This window comes from Leiobunum rupestre, chromosome 2 (assembly GCF_980474605.1).
Source record: "Leiobunum rupestre chromosome 2, qqLeiRupe1.1.hap1, whole genome shotgun sequence".
Lineage (NCBI taxonomy): Eukaryota > Metazoa > Arthropoda > Arachnida > Opiliones > Sclerosomatidae > Leiobunum > Leiobunum rupestre.
The window spans coordinates 42,799,011-42,817,990 of NC_143385.1; positions in this window are offsets into that span (position 1 = coordinate 42,799,011).

Consider the following 18,980-nt stretch of genomic DNA (forward strand, 5'->3'; position numbering starts at 1 on the left):
TATTTCTCATTTTGTTGCTTTGGTAATTTAATAACGTTTTGGGTCTAAAGTTGGTTTTTTGTTCTATTGATTTTGGAAATTTGTTTAATACAATAACATTTGTAATATTTATAATCAAAATAAAAAATAATCTGCTGGTTGGGATAGCACCGGGATAATATTTTGGGGGCCGCTTTTGATGGCGGAATATCATGGAGTACCGTGTTCAGTAGTTAATACACCCTAGGGAAAATTCTTCCGAGGAGAGGTATATTATGGCAAGCTTGCCAACTTGTTATCTTTTACTGGTTACATTACATTCTAGTTACAAAGAACCTTTTCTATTGAAGTCACATTTTGAAGAATGATTGTCGCTTTAGTCCGAGTTAACTGACGTAATTTTTTTATCTCTTATTTTTTATATTCGGGGGCTGCCAGGAAATTATCCCCCTTTTTTCTTTTATCTATTATCTCCTAAAGAAGCTTGTCTTATTATTATTATTAAAGGTTGTCGCATTAATTTGCCATGACCTCTCAATATAGTAAGGGTGATTAACGAAATTATAGGGGCTGTCGTTAACTTAGCATCCCCCTTTATTTTTCACTTTATCTAGATAATGGTTAAGTCACATCTCTTTTTTTCGTTTTCGTATTTGTCGCATTGTGGGTGCACAAGATATAAAGATAAATTTCCCGAAAAAAAAAGAGCAGGCCATCTTAATGGGGCCGTTATTTTTAAGAAAATGCAAAAGCACGGCTTTTACTAAAAACAGAATTTTGAAACTAGGCTTTCAAAAAGAGGAAATCTTGAAATGTTGTTTTTTAAGTACAAAAACCTAAGTACTTTTTAAAGATATTTTCTTAAGATAATTCAGTAAAATTTTAAATTGATTTGTTTCTCGTAATACTACCATTTAAAGTGTATTTGGTTTCACTAATACTTAGTTCCCTTTCACGTTGACTTTTTTTTTCTAAAATGCGCCCCATCCCGAACTTAATCCTTGCTACACAAAGTGCTTATACTCGCCCTAAAACACAAACATATTCGGCACTGTTGGTTAAGTTCGATAATGTAGTGATCATTTAGCATTTAAGGAAATTTCCAAATCGTGTTTATTTTATAGAAATTGGGTTAATTTTAAATTTATTTCTTTTTTTAACAATCACTAAGATTTTATGCCTTAACCTAAGGTTAAACGCCTTTATTTAAAACAGCATTATGGAAACAAAACGAGCGAAATCACACCTTCAAAAGTGCACTGCTATCTCGCGTCCTTTGATGGTACGATATCGTGTCATTTCCTGTTTTCAACTGTTAAAAAAGCGCTTAATTTAAGTCAAATTTTGGAAAGCAAAGGACCAGACACAAAGTGTTTAATATTATGAAACGTTTTTTCGTCTGGTATATACACTTTGTTGAATACGAAGCACTTGCGGTATTTACTCCAAAAGATTAAGTAAAATACAGAGGCAGATCAGGGCAGGAGCAAACGATGAAGTAAAATACAGAGGCAGATAAGCGAAGGAGCAAAATATGAAGTAAAATATAGAGGGAGTCATTTAATTTTAATTTCATTTATCATGCTCATGCTCCTGAACAAGCTTTAATAGGAAATGCGTATGAGCTTATTGTAGGTTTCTGTTGATGTCGAGTGAATCACTGGGTATTACTTCATCACAACAAAGTGCAATAAGGCACACACCAAATAAATTTCTAACATTTTTGGATATTTATTTTTCTTCTTATGAAAAATTGTTTATTTTTCATTATCTCATATCAACCAAACCAACTTTGTTTGCACGTTTTTAAGTTTGTTCTACAACTGTTAAATTGACGGTTTCTGCCTATTATCTATTGCTCAAAACAAACAATTTTTGAAAACATTAAGTTATTTTCTACTTTATACTATTGCGACGTCCGTAGGAGGAAGGAAGCGAGAAGGTTTTGTGGTTTTTAAAATCTGAGTTTTATTTCAAATGTTAACGGTTTATTTACGCTGGTGGAACTGGTAATAAAAAGTATAATACAAATAATATTTCCAAACGATAAAAAACATAGTAGCGACCGCTACAATAAGTACTAAAGCTCTATCTATTGTAGTTTATAAAATAACAACCCTTTCTGAACATAATCAAGCACTGTATAATATTCATATTTTCGGACATATAAGAGATTTAAGAGAGTCAAGGGTAAAATGTTTAAAAATGTTTCTCTCGCCAAAAAACTAGATAAAAGAAAATTTACATAAGCGTTGATCCGGTTTCTGTACATTTCGAAATGAATGCTTTTAGAAATTATTCCAAGATGTATAGAACACAAAGGCTATTCAAATAGAGAAAACACACACTTTAAGAAATTGATATTATTTCTTTCTGCTGGTTCGTTTCTTAAGAGTCAATTTTTGAGAAATATGTGTCCTTTTTTAACATTAACCAGTACGTAAAACAATTTTGGGCTTGATTTTCCATCCGTATGAATCAAAGTAGACTGCCAATATTCGAATGTTTGTTAATAATTTATGATTGTCTGTTATCGGGATTTAAAAACAGTAAAAGGACTGCATTAGTCTGAAGGAATTAAAGCTATTACAGACTTTCTACAAAAAAATCAACAGCATTTGAAAGTTTCATGGCCCTGCTAAAGAGGGGGTGAAGTTTTCTCCATTAACTTTTTGCAGAACACTGTTCAAGCCTGCCTATACTTTATACTCTACATAAGTAAGCACACGGTAGCATTGACAGTTTTATTATGATATTTATAAATACAAATTTGAGTCCTTTGCCTGCGTACCGTAAATTCGTCTCGCCTTCCCTAAGATTTGGCGCGTTTTGTTACAGTCAACTCTTTTTCGAAATCTTTTCAATAATGTTTTGTGAGGGTTACTTTTTTCTACTCTATTTAACTTTTCACTGTACCGTTTTATAACTCACAATTTCACCCTACATGTTTTCGGGCACTGGATTAACCTCTCTATTAACTACATTTTTTTATGTCAAAAAAGATCGAATTAGGTTGCGAAGCTACTTGTTAGCCTTAATTGGTTTCACTTTGTGAGATTTCAATTGATGTAAGGCTAAAATAACGTATCGATTACTGTCAAAATGTTGACAAAACCCTGGGCACTATATTGACATAACGCGGTTTTTTATGCTTAAATATTATCGGTTGCAAACACGCGATGAAATCTCGAATTTTTCAATGCTATTTAGACAAATAAACAAAGAAAGTAGTTTTAGATAATGCATTTGTATGAGATATCTTAGTACTTAATCCTAAATGTGTTCTTTACATAAACAGCTATTTAGTACAGTCTTTACGTTCGAATATTTGGTCTTACCTCGATGGAAGGCAATTTCGTTGTTTATTTGCCATAATATGATTGCTGACGCATGTTTATAAGAAACAGTTGTATATCTTATAAAAAATGCAATATAGGTATGAAGTTATAGAACTTTCTCGGTCATTAGCGTTTTCTTTAACAATACAATTTTCTTTCTTTATTTCAATATTTACCTGGATAAAGCAACACCGACAATATATTTTTTTATCAAGCCACTATTCAATCTAGCTTATACCTTAATCTTGTTAGGAAATGTCTAAGCAATAATGTCCTTAACGAAACTGCATGTCAGCATATTTGAAAATCGTATTTGTAAGTTTTGGAAGAGTTTGTTATGAATTGTCCTTGCGAATATTCCAATATCAGTGTAGCTTATGCAAAGGCACGTTAGTATAAATTTATTCTAATGTTTAAGATCACAAATTTAAAAAAATATATTATATTTTTTGTTAATTAAGAATCCTTACACCACAATTCGTGTCAACCAAAATGGTGCGTTCGAGAGAGCCCTTGGTTATGAATCTACTTTTTTGGAAAATCTTATCAGGCGCCTGGGTCAAAGGTATTATCTGACTTTGTTATGCTATTTCTAACTCAATATTTGTTTTATAACCACTGTTATTAATCTCTTACCATTTTCGAAAAAATGAGATAAATCCATAATCTAAATGGCCTATGTGAAACTATTTCCAATTGATTGAAGCAACTCTATTTTTAACAAAATTTCATGTTTAAATTTAAATAATGTTGACATATTTAGTTGAAATCAAAACCCATGAAGTTATGTAAATTAGAAAAAAAAATGGTTTTTTCTTTGAAAAAGAAACGGTTTTCTTTGTGTTATTAAGGAACTTCACATTTGTGTTTGTTGTTTTTCAATTTTAGGTTGGTTTTTCACTCTCCTGCGGATAATCAATTTGGAATAAAACGACACGCCGACGGAGAATGGACAGGGATGATCAGAATGATGATCGAAAATGTAAGTGAAATCTAATGGGTGTTACGTTTTCGTAATTTAATTTGGGAAATTATAAACCTTTGTGTTAAAACCATTTTGATGTTAGTTGGAAAGATTAATACACACTGACATTATTCATTCAAATATAAACCGTAACGTGATCTCATCTTTTCTACATTTTGCTATAATTTATGATGCACGAACTGACTTAGGAGTTTAATTGAAGCTTTCACGAATACATTTATAAAAGCAGACGGTTTCCGATTGCATGATTTTAGGTACTACAGAAAATACTAGTAGTTCTGGAAAGCAGACTATAGTGCTAGATTTAAAGAACTGTAGTCCACAAATTACAGGGCAGAAAAGCGTAGACTGTTGCCCTGTTATTACCCTTCTCGAAAACTTTTAGCACAAAGCGAAATTTGGCACTGGTAGACACTTACGCATTCCAAACCGAATTCGAGAGCTTCACCAATTGGCGTAACTAGTTTACACTTTATTTAAAATTTATACAGATATCACTTCGAAATTACTCAATAATTTTGTACTGGCTTTAGCCGGACACTCATTTTGTAAATTATGTACAGTAAAATCTAAAGCGGGTAGCACCTTGTTCCTAATGTATCGTTTTTATTATTTTTAATATTTCATTTTTATTTCAGTTTTGTTTAAAAACTAATTTAGTTTATTTGAAATTTTGTTCCGTGTGATATATTTTTATTCCCTGTGCATTGATTTTTTTTAATTTTATAGCTATTTTATTTTATTTTATTTTATTTTATTATGTTTAATTGTTAATCTCATTTTATTTAATTTTTCGCAGGAGACTGATATTTCATTTTCAGCATTTTCGATTACGTACGACCGTTTCCAGGTCGTTGGTTTCTCCCACCCTTACATCATCGACTCCGTCACATTTTGCACCAAAGTTGCCCTTCAAAGCGGAGAAAGCGCCGTTTTCTTCATCAAACCCTTTTCCAATTTGGTAAGCACAACCAAAAGTAGTAAACCAAAAATATACTGGATGATCAAATGATAAGCCAAAAATATATTTCAAACATGATAAAGGACCCCGCACACGGCCTATTAAATGGGATACGCTATAAAACCTTTCATTATCAGTTTTGATTTGAAATTCGCGTTCTAAATCATAGAAAAACAATATCGATATTTGATATACCATAGCGCGTCTCTAGCGGTTGAAATGTGGAGTTTTGGTCGTTGAGCCCAGCAAACACTTTTTAGAAAAATTGGCCGAAGGCCATTTTCCAAAGAGCCGTGTGCGGGGTCTTTTAGATTCGAGACGGTGTAAATCAAAACTACACTGTTAAAAATAAAGGTTTCATTTTAGACCTCTAAAGGGGTTAACACTTTTTCCAATGTTTAAGACCATTCAGGGTTTTATCATAAAACATATTTAAACCTTCTGCTCCCCAAATTCAGTCCTTTCGTGGAGTGTTTAAGTACTTATTTTACACTCTTTTATCCATTTTACTTCATAAACAGTAAGAAGTTAATCCTTTTTAACTTTATTTTCAGTCCTTTATATGCCCTTATTTGATTAATTTTTTTATTATTCAATACGACTCAATATATTAACCATTAACATGGCCAGATTAGGCTACTTTTCGCTCGGGGGAATGAGCGTTCTGTAATCGTTGAACGAAAGGAGATTATCACGTAAGGTATCATTGAAGTTTTTGATATACACATAGTAAGAATTCCTTGGTCCCGATATTTGGGTTATCATAGTTTGACGCCTTAATCAATATCGCCTATATTTAAAATCTGTTATCAAATTTTTATAGACTTAACCTTAGTGAAATATTCCTGGTGATTGGAATTTCTTCGCATTATGTTATTTTAAAGAAAATATTAAAAGAAATTGGTCCATATCATTTTTTTCTTCGTTTAAGGGAAATAAATGGGTATTCAAAAGTTCTAAATGTTAGAACATAACTTTTTATACCTTTACCACCAGGACTGGAAAAGGTTTATTCTTAGTGCTCGTTCCCTTTCAATACCCCAAAAGGTATTGTATTCAACATGAAAGAGTAAAATGGGTCTAAAATAATTGATTAGACCGTTTTTAGAAACCACATGGTTTGAAATAAATAAAAGGTCCAATTTTGGTCGTTTTATAAACCTTTATTTTTAACAGTGTACACTTTTATTAAATGTTTTGGAATTCCAGTGACTTTACAAAACTACAAACTGCGTTAATAAATTAAAGTTCTAAATAAATTAAAGTTCTAAATAAAATAAAGCTCTGAATAAATAAGTTCTAAAAATAATAAAGCTCTGAATACATTAGTTTTAAATTAATTCAAATTTTAAAATCAATTAAAATTTAATAAATAATACAAATATTTTATAAATTTCTTAGTTAATTGAATTTATTAGTTAATTAATTTTATTAGTAAATTAAATTTCTTACTTAATTTAATTTCTTCGTTAATTAAAGTTCTAAATTTACTAAAGTTATTTATTTACTAAAGTTCTTTATTTACTAAAGTTCTTAATTTACTAAAGTTCTTAATTTACTAAAGTTCTTTATTTACTAAAGTTCTTAATTTACTAAAGTTCTTAATTTACTAAAGTTCTTAATTTACTAAAGTTCTTAATTTACTAAAGTTCTTAATTTACTAAAGTTCTTAATTTACTAAAGTTCTTTATTTACTAAAGTTCTTTATTTACTAAAGTTCTTTATTTACTAAAGTTCTTTATTTACTAAAGTTCTTAATTTACTAAAGTTCTTAATTTACTAAAGTTCTTAATTTACTAAAGTTCTTAATTTACTAAAGTTCTTAATTTACTAAAGTTCTTTATTTACTAAAGTTCTTTATTTACCAAAGTTCTTTATTTACCAAAGTTCTTTATTTACTAAAGTTCTTAATTTACTAAAGTTCTTTATTTACTAAAGTTCTTTATTTACTAAAGTTCTTTATTTACTAAAGTTCTTAATTTACTAAAGTTCTTAATTTACTAAAGTTCTTAATTTACTAAAGTTCTTAATTTACTAAAGTTCTTAATTTACTAAAGTTATTAATTTACTAAAGTTATTAATTTACTAAAGTTCTTAATTTACTAAAGTTCTTAATTTACTAAAGTTCTTAATTTACTAAAGTTATTAATTTACTAAAGTTCTTAATTTACTAAAGTTCTTAATTTACTAAAGTTATTAATTTACTAAAGTTATTAATTTACTAAAGTTCTTAATTTACTAAAGTTCTTAATTTACTAAAGTTCTAAAATAATTGAAGCTGTAAATTAATTGAAGTTGTAAATTAATTGAAGTTGTAAATTAATTGAAGCTGTAAATTAATTGAAGCTGTAAATTAATTGAAGCTGTAAATAAATTAAAGTTGTAAATTAATTCCAGTTGTAAAGTAATTCAAGTTGTAAATTAATTCAAGTTGTAAATTAATCAAAGTTTCTTACTAATTAAAGTTTCTTATTAATTAAAGTTTCTTACTAATTAAAGTTTCTTATTAATTAAAGTTTCTTAATAGACTTATAACTATAATAGTAATAAGTGGCTAAGCTAATACTATTAACTTTAAAAAATATGCATATTCGAAGAAGTACATGAGCTTGTAGGTTTATTGGTGCTTTTAGTATTTCTTAAGTTTGCTTAAATAAGATTATCTTGATATTTTACTGAAAATTTAAGAACTGATCAAATGTTTAGTCTTAAATAAGCCTAAAATGCCAATTGAACTAGCCATACCTTAATTTTATTGGGATTGTAGCTCTCCTTGGGTTTTTGAGTTTACTATACTTAAATTTTTGGTATTTCCGCATACTGTTCTATTCCAAAAGGTATGGATCGTATTTCTTGTCTGTGGAGCTTTCTACCTTTTCATTAATTGCTTGATGTATAAAGAACACAGAACGAGTGATGCGACCACTTTAAAGTCAGGGCGAGGTACGTAATGAAGGAAAATGGAATTCATACCTTGTTATCGGAAGTGGGATATTATTTTTAATCTTTTTAATCGGAAGTCTTTAATTAATAAATAATAATATCTTCTATTTATTCATCAGTCGTTTCACCGATTATTAAACATGATCTGAATAACATGTTCAACTCAAATCGCAATTTATTCCGAGGGTTTAACAGTACACTCTTGGCTTTTAATCATTATTTTAATCATCTTCTCCCAAAATAGAATTATTCCGCGATTTCTAAGAAACAATGATGATAATACCGGAAAGCTCACTGCGTAAACTTGAGGAAAACTCATAAGCATTTTGCGGAGTCTTAAATTGGAAATGAAAGTGTTGTTTGTACCCTCAGAAATTGAAAACACTCTCTTTAAGTCACTCCATAAAAATTGAAATTTACAACAATCAAAAATAAGATTGATATACATGAACGCACTTTAATTACTTTTGATTTTAGGCTATTACATTCGGAGGCTATTATCGTCGTCAACAGTTCGTCTGCTGTTCTTAAATTGGCTGGTACTTAAAACTTTCATCGTGCCATTTTACTGCGGAGTACTGACGTCCAAGACCACTCAAAAAAAAGCCGTGCCGACTTTCGAATCACTCCAGGACTTGGCTGCAGCGGTACAAATCGGGAGATTTTACGTTGGTTCTAAAAAAGGGAACTCAGTCTACGACAAAATATCGGTGAAAATCCAAACTTACTTAGTATTAGAGTACCAAATAGTTCGGGAAATATTAAAATGGCATTTGGAATTCGAAATGCCACCTTAAAGTCTTTTATTTTTTTGGATTAACAGTACCCGTCTAGCTATTTTATTTGTGTGCATTATTTTTAAAAGAGTTTATCCGGAGGATCGCTGTCAGCGTTGGCTGATTCTATCCGCGATGGAAGAGACACATTACCAGTCACCCTGGCCGACGGCATCAGGAGAGTGGCCGACACCGGAAACTTCGTCCTGTTCCACGCCATGGTCATCCTTAGACGTACTATTTTCCAAATGGGATTTCACAACGAAATCAAAATAGCCAGAGAACCTTTGGCCAACGATTTCATCGCGGTCGCTTATCGTAAAGGATTTTCGCTTTGTTGCGTTAGCGGAATTAATAAATAGTAGGTGTTTACTTATTTTGTTTACCTATTTATTTATCAGATCTTGACAATTTTGAGAATAATTTAGCCTTCATTCAGACAAAGCAAAATTTTGGTTGTGAGAAAATCGTTATAAACATTCTCCTATATGGTTTTAGCATCGAAATAAAGTGTTTTTCTCATCTGGCAGTTAAATAGAGTTGTTTACCCCTGTACGTCTTTTTTCTACACAATTTTTAAAGAACGTCTGCTTAGAAACTTTTCGAATTGGCTTTAGGAAATGGAGTAGATAAATTACTCCTTTAAGACATTAAACAACATAACGGCCGAAAGATGTTCCTTAAAATGCAGAACTTTCGTTTAAGAGATGAAATTGAATCTGGTGTTATTAATAATGGTTAAATCGTGGAAAACGTCAATTGCGTTTAAAATAGAAGAACAAAGTTGCGGAATACTAAATTAATTCGCCGTTAATTGCCAAAAATAACGTTATCGGGAAGGGTATTCCCCTTTTCAATAAACCAATTATTTGTAAGAGACGTGATAGAAACAGTGCCGTCTTAAGGGCTTTCGGCTCAGCACCTCATTTGGGCTCTTTTTATTCATATTTAGAAAAATAATATTTTCAAATAAGATTTTTTTATTTAATTGCCACTATTGACATCTTATTAAATATATATAAAGGGTGTTTGAAATTGATCGATACAAGCGTTTATCGCTTGTATGTTCTAGTAATCCTTTTAAAAATTAGTTTCATGACAATCGGGGCATTTTTCATGGTTTTAGTTGTGTGATTAGGGCTATAGTTAGGAAAAAGATTTCTAAATAATTGACCTACACCGAGAAATAGCTCAAGCACATGGGTGCACTGCTCCAAATTATAACCTGGCATAATTTCGAATATTGATTTTATTTCGTAGTGGTACAGTTTTAAATACGAAATGGCAACTTTTTTTAGAGTTTATTTTAGTAAAAAAAAAAGAGTTATTTTTTGGAAATTCCAAGTGATTTATTCTCACATAACAAACATTTTTGCCGATTTAGAATTAAAATAAATGAAATACAAAGCAATTGCCTCCTATGACCAACTTTTTCTCATGATCTCATATTTCCGTGTAAAATAGGCGGATTTTAACCCTGACCAAGTTTATTTTCAATTTCTCATTAAAACGTTTTGTCTGACTCCTACCTGTGACGAATAAATTTTTCCAATACCATGAAAAAAGCTACGAATTTCATGAAAATTAAAATCTAAAACCAGTCATTGAATGCATAGTTTTGGCGAAAAACGCTTGTATCGATCAATTTCCAAAACCCTGTGCGCTTATTAATATTTTTTGGTGCAATTCCGTTTGTAAAGAATATATTATAAAAATAATGTGCTTGCATCTAAAGCAGCCATCGAATTATTTTTAACGCAATAACATTAATTTCATTTATTTTTTTATTAAAAAAAGTTATGTTTTGTTGTTTAAACGTTCGTGCCTAATTACGCAGTGGGTAAATATAAAAATAAATGGGATCTTAAAATGTATTTATGTTTTAATTTTATTTTTAGTAAGGCCTACTTAATACCGCAATACGTTTAAGATTTCATTAATAAATTTCGGAATTAAAAATAATGTTTGGCAATTTTCACTTCCCCAAAATCAGCATTTATAATATTGTTATATTTAAAATTAGAACCAAATTAAAAATAAAGAAAGACGTACCATCGACTTCCGAATATTTGAAGGTGGCGCCTTGGGTATTAGCCTAGCTGATTATTACTATTATTATTATTACTCTTACCTAAATATCGATAAAGAATAGATTTCAAATTAACAGTGTAGTTGTCTGGAAAAACCTCTACATAAGTCGCTTAGCAAAAGTGACATAATTCCCAAAAGTGTGACAATATCTGTACTTTCGTATGCTAAAGGTTTAATGAATGCTCGACTAGAGATCAACCTCATAAAAGACTATTTATTGTCGCCTTTCGGGATCTTTTTTTAGGCTATGGTATATATCGTAGGTAGATGGCGATAGCATCTCCGTTCCTCACTACGAGGCCTTATTTGTTGGTGTTAACTTCCTTCCCTCCCCAAGGCAAACGTTCCCTTCTTCCCTCCCAACTTGTATTTCGCTCGTAACATTCATTCGAAATAGGTCCGATTGACACACTTTTGGTAATTATGTGCCTTTTGCGATTAGTGATTTCGTGCGGTCGCTGTATAAAATTTAAAGTTCGCCAGTGCATAACCTCTATCTCTCATCGTAAGTAATAGAAAGGAAAATAATATTACTTTTTAAGTTAGTCCTAATGATATCGTACGCTCGCTGTCACTTTGGGATCCAGAATTTATACAGAAACTTGGAATTAAAGGCTCCTCGCAACGTTAGGATAGAAATAATATAATGTATAAATCAATAGTAATTTAGCCGTTACAACAAGGGAGCCCGCATGATAAGCATTTTCCCACGTTATTATTTTTTCTATAATCCCAAAACATTTGGGGATTATGGGAACAAAAATGTCCGTTATATCTGGTTTACTTTTCCAGCATTGGAAGAGTTTCATCAAGTGGGCTTTTAAAACAATGGAATGTCAACAGAGAATTTGAAATGGAACGAGACATCACTTTGTCATCGTCGACAACTAATTTAATCGGATTGGAAGATTTTAAGTATCTTTTAATTTTTGGATTAAGTTCTTTTGCATTTTCCATCGTGGTGTTGCTCGAAGAAAGATTCGCTTTAGTCCAGAATCTGCTACTGGATAAAACCACCCGGATAAAGTTAAATTATTTTGTAAAATTTCTCAAGTTAAAAGTTCCCAATTTTGACCGAAAATCTTTGCGATTAGTCTCCAATTCAACCAGAGGATTGGATCACTTTTTACATCATTCGAAAGACGTGGAATAAAAAATTATAAATGTTGATGTACTTTTTGACTATAATGTGTTTCCATTTTTACGACTTTTTATGGTCCGAATTATTTGCACCATAAAAAAGCTTTAAATGTCGGTTGTCTGATGTTACATGTTCGAAAAATATTCATTTTATGGCACTACTTTTCATTTGTTGATGTACAAAATATAAACATTTGTTTTATGAAATCGAATGAATTATTTTATGAACTGAAATAAAATTAAACCTTTTATTTATAAAACAACAAATGAATAAAACTAATTGTTCAATAAATTCGTACAAATAAGAATAGTTTAATTTTTTTGATCAAATGAATTAATTTCTGGCCTTTGCAACACTACTCGGTCTAATGTGATTAATGACTTTCCAATATAGTTACACTTATCTTACCAAAATTATAATAGCTTCACTGCTGACCACTAACAAAGAGATGTGTGTTTTGATTAAATTTACAAAATTTTCTAGTCATCGCGAAGGACTTGCTAAGTTTCGGATAATGAATAATATTTATCTTTCAGAGTATTCCCGTATATTTTTTATTTTTTCTAAACCAATTCGATCCAATTAATTTGAGGATAATGTATTACAATCTTTCAGGCCAATACAAAAATTTTAATGATGAATTTCAAAAATTACAAGAAATCGCTCGTGCCGTGTTTAATTTTAAAAAACAACATTCTCGAATTTGTAAATCATTTATCAAACGAACGTTTAGTTCGGCACCTAAATTCATGTGATCTTTCATCGCTGTCGAATACTAGCGCCAAGCGTGAAAAGAAGAGTTATTTGTACCATCTGGGTTCCTTATTTAAAACCGATGAAAAATTTAAGTTATACGATTAACAATAAAATTTTAATTGATAGGATGAATGAGTTAGCGAAAATCATTCCAGATATTAAATCTATTTGCAATATTGGTATAATGTAAAAAATCATATGGCCAATGATATATCAAAAACACTGTAAGCAACTTTTTTTTAATAAAATGGAACTTTGTTGAGTATAGTACATACTACATCTTTCCACGGCGCTATGGGCTTAGTTTACGATGCTATAGGTTATAGGCAGGACGCTATGGACTTAGGGCAGGGTGCTATGGGCTTTGGAAAGGGCGCTTTGAGTTTAGGACCGCTGGGCTACGAGCTTAGGGCAGGGTTGCCTTAATGGAGGCTTTTTAGTAAATGGTGACCTAAAAAAATTTAAATCGAAATTTAGAATGGTGATTTCGAAAATGTTCTTAAATATTATAGTTAAAAATAACTCATTTAAACCGGGCAATATTGAATTAAAAAAACTTATCTTCGTCTTCAAAAATATCCCATAAGTTTGGGATATTTAGCTTCCTTACCGTTCCTTACCTTGATATGGCTTCGTTTCGAGTCAGCCTAGCTCTGGATAAGATCTGGACCCCTGCTAAGCCTCTTGGTAAATCCTTGACTGATTGAAACGGTAATTAACTATTTACGGAAAAGTATATTTTGAACTCTTTAAGAGAAAGTAAGATTTACTGTAGTTTCAATTGACAATTAAATCAACTGTAATAACACACTCTACAACATGGATTTTATATCTTTCAGTTGTTTCGTTTCTTTTGAGTTAATCGTTGATAAATATGTTTATGTTTTCAAGTTAAAACGGTAAAATTGATTTTCCATACTTATGAATCAAAGCAGATTGTCAATATTAAAACTTTTGAAAATAGTCTATATGATAGTCCATTTTGAAGCAGAATATCTGGATTTATCAACAGTAGGAATATTAGGTATTACAGACTTTTTACAAAGAGCCAATCAACAGCGTTAAATTGTTTCAAAGTTTAGAGCTTTCTCCATGAAATGTTTGCAGAGCGAGTGAGCCCTCCGCTACATCTATTAAAGATAATTAACCCCCATTAAATTATAATTTTATAATATGCATAATATGGATTTAATTTTAATTTATGGTCAATCAATCATTTAATTTTAGGTCGAGTTTAAGTAGTCATATTTTTATTATATGAAACGGATATTGGCTGGTTTTTCCCGCCAAAATGATTCCTAAGCCATCCTGTGGAAACAAATCGAACAATGCTATACGCAGCGCAGAGCCTCCTGGAAATTTTCCATCACTTTCGACCGGGTATCCCAACATGGGGTAATCGCTCGTTTCCCTAATAAAGTAGACCCCAGCCAACAGAATCTCTCGTACTCGGACTCAAGACAGTAAGTCTTCCTCCTTAGGAGGAAGACTGACTGTCTTGAGTCTGGACCTCCTTTGAGTGGTCCAGAAAACTACGCGCTTAAAAAAGTCACTCGTGGTCAAGAATGTTTTTCGCGAGCTAAAACAGTGGCCGCAATTTCGTTTGTCTTCCCGGCTAGAGGTTAAGCTACGCCGCCCAGCCGTTGATAACCAGTAGTGAAATCACCATTAAGTTGTTTCATCCAGCGCCTTTTAATCTGGAGTTACACCGAACCTAGGAGCCGCAAGTTTCTTCAAGGACTCATTGTCGAAGCAACAAATTGGGAATGTGTACGGAACCGTATAAGCAATTATTACGTTTAAATGGGGGAACCAGCCAAAAAGAGATAACTGTGTTTAGTTAGGTATAAGTTAGTTTTGAAGGTGATGTTAGGTTTTGTTAAGTTTTAAGGTAGTGGAAAAGTATGGTTAGCGTTCTTTGTCTAACTTGTATATTTTTATTTTTAAGTTGCCAATAAAGAATTGATTGACCATTGCCAGTTCTGTCTGTTTGTGATCTGTTTAATTCTACACCTATTTTCTTAATCGTATTCCAAATTCATCCCCTAGACAACTATTAGACTTTTAACTTCATCTTCTCCTAATTTTTAAACTTTAATCCATTCCAATTTATATTCGATTATATTTTAAAAAAGTGTCGCACACAGTTCAATACTACCTACTCTACTCTATTTAAGAAAGTGGGAGGTAACTTAATCAATTCTATTTCGCTATTTATAATAAATTAATTTAATTCTTTACCGGCGTACAGTAATACCGTTTCTCCTTCCCTAAGATCTGGCACGCTTTATCAGAGCCAACTCTTTTTCGAAATCAATGAAATAATGTTTTGTAAAGGCTACGTAATTCTACGATATTTAGCTTTTCAGTGTATCTCAAGAATCACCCTAGACATTTTCAGACACTGGATATTAACCACTTTTAATTATGTCAAAATGAGATCGCAATAGGTGGCGAAGCTCCTCGTAAACCTTGTTTTGTCGCACTTAAATCGGTTTAATTTCATATAAGGCCTAAAAAAATGTATCATTTATTGTGAAAATTTCAACAAAAACCTGTGCATATAATTATTTGCGGTTGCAAACACGCCATGCAACCTCGGATATTTTAAAGGCTTTTAAGCTATACATAAACCAAGAAGTTGGTTTTTAGATCAAGCATTTTTATTGAAAAAGCATTGTTATTAAAAAATCTTAGTTCTTGTCTTAATTGTGTTCAATGCAGGACCAGCTATTTAGAACAAACATTTTATTATTAACTCTTTCTTTATTTATTTATTTAATTATACATAATGGGGGCTAGGCTAAGTCGTTAACGACTTTGAAGCCTTGAGGTATTTTATACATCAGTTTTGACAATCAAATGTAATTAACAATAGTAGTTTAAACAATTAAAAGTAAATAACACTAGAACAGTAATACAATAGTTGGATTAATAATTAGATAAAATGTAAGTTTTCGTGGTTTTTTTTAAATTATTAATATCCTCTTTGAGAGAAGGTTTCATTTCATTGAAGATATTATTTATTTTACAAATAATCGAGTTAAGTTTTAACGAAGTTCTACAAACGGAATTTGGAGCAAATATGATTTTCTACGATTGCTAGTATTTAAAGAGGTAACATCGAAAATATTGTGAATGTATTTCGTAATCGACTTAAAAATTAAGACGAGCCCACAATACAAGTATAAATTGTAGATGTTAAGAAATTTTAAGTTTTTAAATATTGGCTCCGTATGGGCGTAAAAGGGTTTATCGGTAACTAATCGTAAGGCTCTTTTTTGAAGAATAAACAACCTATTCAAGTTATTGTCCGTGGTATTGCCCCAAATAGAGGTACAATAATTTAAGTGGGAGTGAAATAGGGCATAATAAAGTTGAACCCGTGTGGAGTAGTCAAAACGTGACGTAACCTGTTCAACGTATAACTACTATTGGCCAATTTTTTAGCAATATAGTCGATATGATTTGACCATTTCAAATAGGGATCGAAGTTTAGGCCGAGATATTTACAGTTAAACACTTCCTCTAGGGGAGTGTCCCCTATTACTAAATTTTCACTGAAGTTATAGTATTTTGGTTTATTTTTGTTAAATTTGTTTTGAGTTGAGAAGACTTTATATGCCGTTTTATCCACATTGAGCTCGAGATAATTATCCGAAAGCCATTTGTCAATTTTAGATAATTTGACATTTAAATTACTAATAAGAGTGTTTAGATTTATACCACTTTCAAGTAGAAGAGTGTCATCGGCGTAAAGAATTAGACAATTATCGTAAAACAAGTTAGGAATGTCGTTAATGTATAAGTTAAACAAGAGTGGAGAGAGAATCGAGCCCTGGGGCACGCCCCTGAACACGGTACGAGAAGCCGAGAGAGACCCATGCAGTTTAGTTTGGCTTGTACGGTTGAGAAGATAAGACTTGAGCCATTGAAGGGGAACACCTCTAATACCCATTTTAGGCAACTTGAGCAGAAGACGATAGAGGTTGACCTTGTCGAACGCTTTTTTAAGGTCCAGGAAGACTCCAACAGCCAGCTCACTCTCATAGAGAGAATTTAGAATTTTTTTATAGACATGCCCCAGGGCAGAATCGACTCCGCTACGCTCTCTAAATCCAAACTGATTTGGGGTTATTAGATTAAAACGATTGCAGAAACTTTTTAAGGAGGTAAAAAAGTAGTAGTCAAAGATTCTGGAGAATGCCGATAGTACAGAAATTGGTCTAAAACTATTAGGACTAGATGCATCGCCATTTTTAAAAAATGGGACAATAACAGATTTTTTAAGTAAACTCGGATAGATACCACTAGTAAAAGATATATTCATTAAAAGCGTAAAAGGTTCAACAAGTATGGGGGCTGCAAGTTTTAGTATTTTGGGGGAGACTTCATCAAAACCCGCCGCTGAATTTGGGCGTAAATTGTTCAAGGCCAAGCGTACTTGATCATTACTGACATTAAGTTATAATATTTGTTCTTACTTCAATGAACCCCAATTTAGTTATTTATTTGCAATAGTTTGATTGCTGACGCATATTGTTAAGTATCTAACCAATGAAAAATGTACACTAGAATATGCACGACTTTTGACGGGTTGCGTTCTCCTTGTGTGTGGTGCTGTGTGTATTGCTGCTAGGTAGATGTTATTGTTAAGTTCCACTTTAAAGGGAATATAACCTCTGGTATTTCTGTCGCCCTCCGAGGGTTCCAATATTGTCCGCTGCCTCCCATGGCTTTTCACACTAGCGGCGCTGATAATCGCTGATTGTGAAGGGAATAAAGGAAATTGATGGGGTCTTCCATAAAGAACGCGTTGGAGGTTCTATTCCCTTTAAGCAGGGTAAATAATAGAAGAAGATGTAGATAATCATGAATTAATATCAGGCGACCCTAATAATATTATTTTTTGATTTATTTATAATATTTTTAGAAATACATTACTTCTTCCATGCGCGTTCTGACCTTTAGAAGTTGTAGTATATGTAGCACAAGCGGTCTGTATTGTTTTATGATAAATATTTATCAATTATGAGAAGATATACATCATTTCTACTAAAGACGATCCGACCTCTACCACAGAGGCGCTGGCCTTGGCAGCGATGATTGTGATGGCGGTGGTGGTTGAGATGGCGATGGTTGTTATGACGGTGCTGATGATGTGGTTATTGTTGATGTCAATGATGAAAGCGATCTTAGCAAGGTTCAATCGGATTTCTTAATGTCCCTAATTTATTAACATTTTCCTAACGAGTGTAAATCTACAGGGTGGCTCGATTTGCTCGGATCCGGCTTTTTTTCTCAAAAACTATTTGAGATATAATTTGGAAATTTTCAGGGTATGCGAATTTTGTTAGAAACACTTTAAGGGGGAAATCTGAGGTAAGTTCAGAAAAACATTGTTTTTTCTTGAACTAGTTACAGAATAACTAATACTGATAAAAATAAACGGTTTGCGGCGTTTTGAAGTAAAAGGTTGGAAGTAGTTAATGAGAACATTTCGTAAAGCTAATACTGAAATTTAATTAAATACAAATGAATAAACGTAACTTTCTATTTGTCATAATAATTCAAATACGGCTTGTCAGATAACTATCGTTGAACCTTTGAAAAGTAGAGAAACCAACAGGGTATTTAATGAATCTTTATCAAAGTTGAGATAAAAATTGTACTATTAAAAATTAATGTTTTACTGAAACCCCACCGCTTTTTTGTGGTTTAAATCGAAAGATCAGAGATGTCACTACTGTAAGAATTTCCACGAATTACGACAATTGGAGGAGTACTCGCTATGTTTCGGTAGTCACAACAGGGAGTCTCGCGGGCCACCGAACCCCCCGCCGGGAGCAGGTAGAAAAAGGTCCGTAGGCTAGGAAAGGGGTGGATAACCAAAGAAAGGGCAAGGGGCGAGTCAAACATTACTCTGGGTATAATGGGGGGGGGGGGGGGGGGGCTAAAAAGTGTAGAATTATAAATATTTGGGAAAAAAGGTGATTTTTCTCGTCTCGCC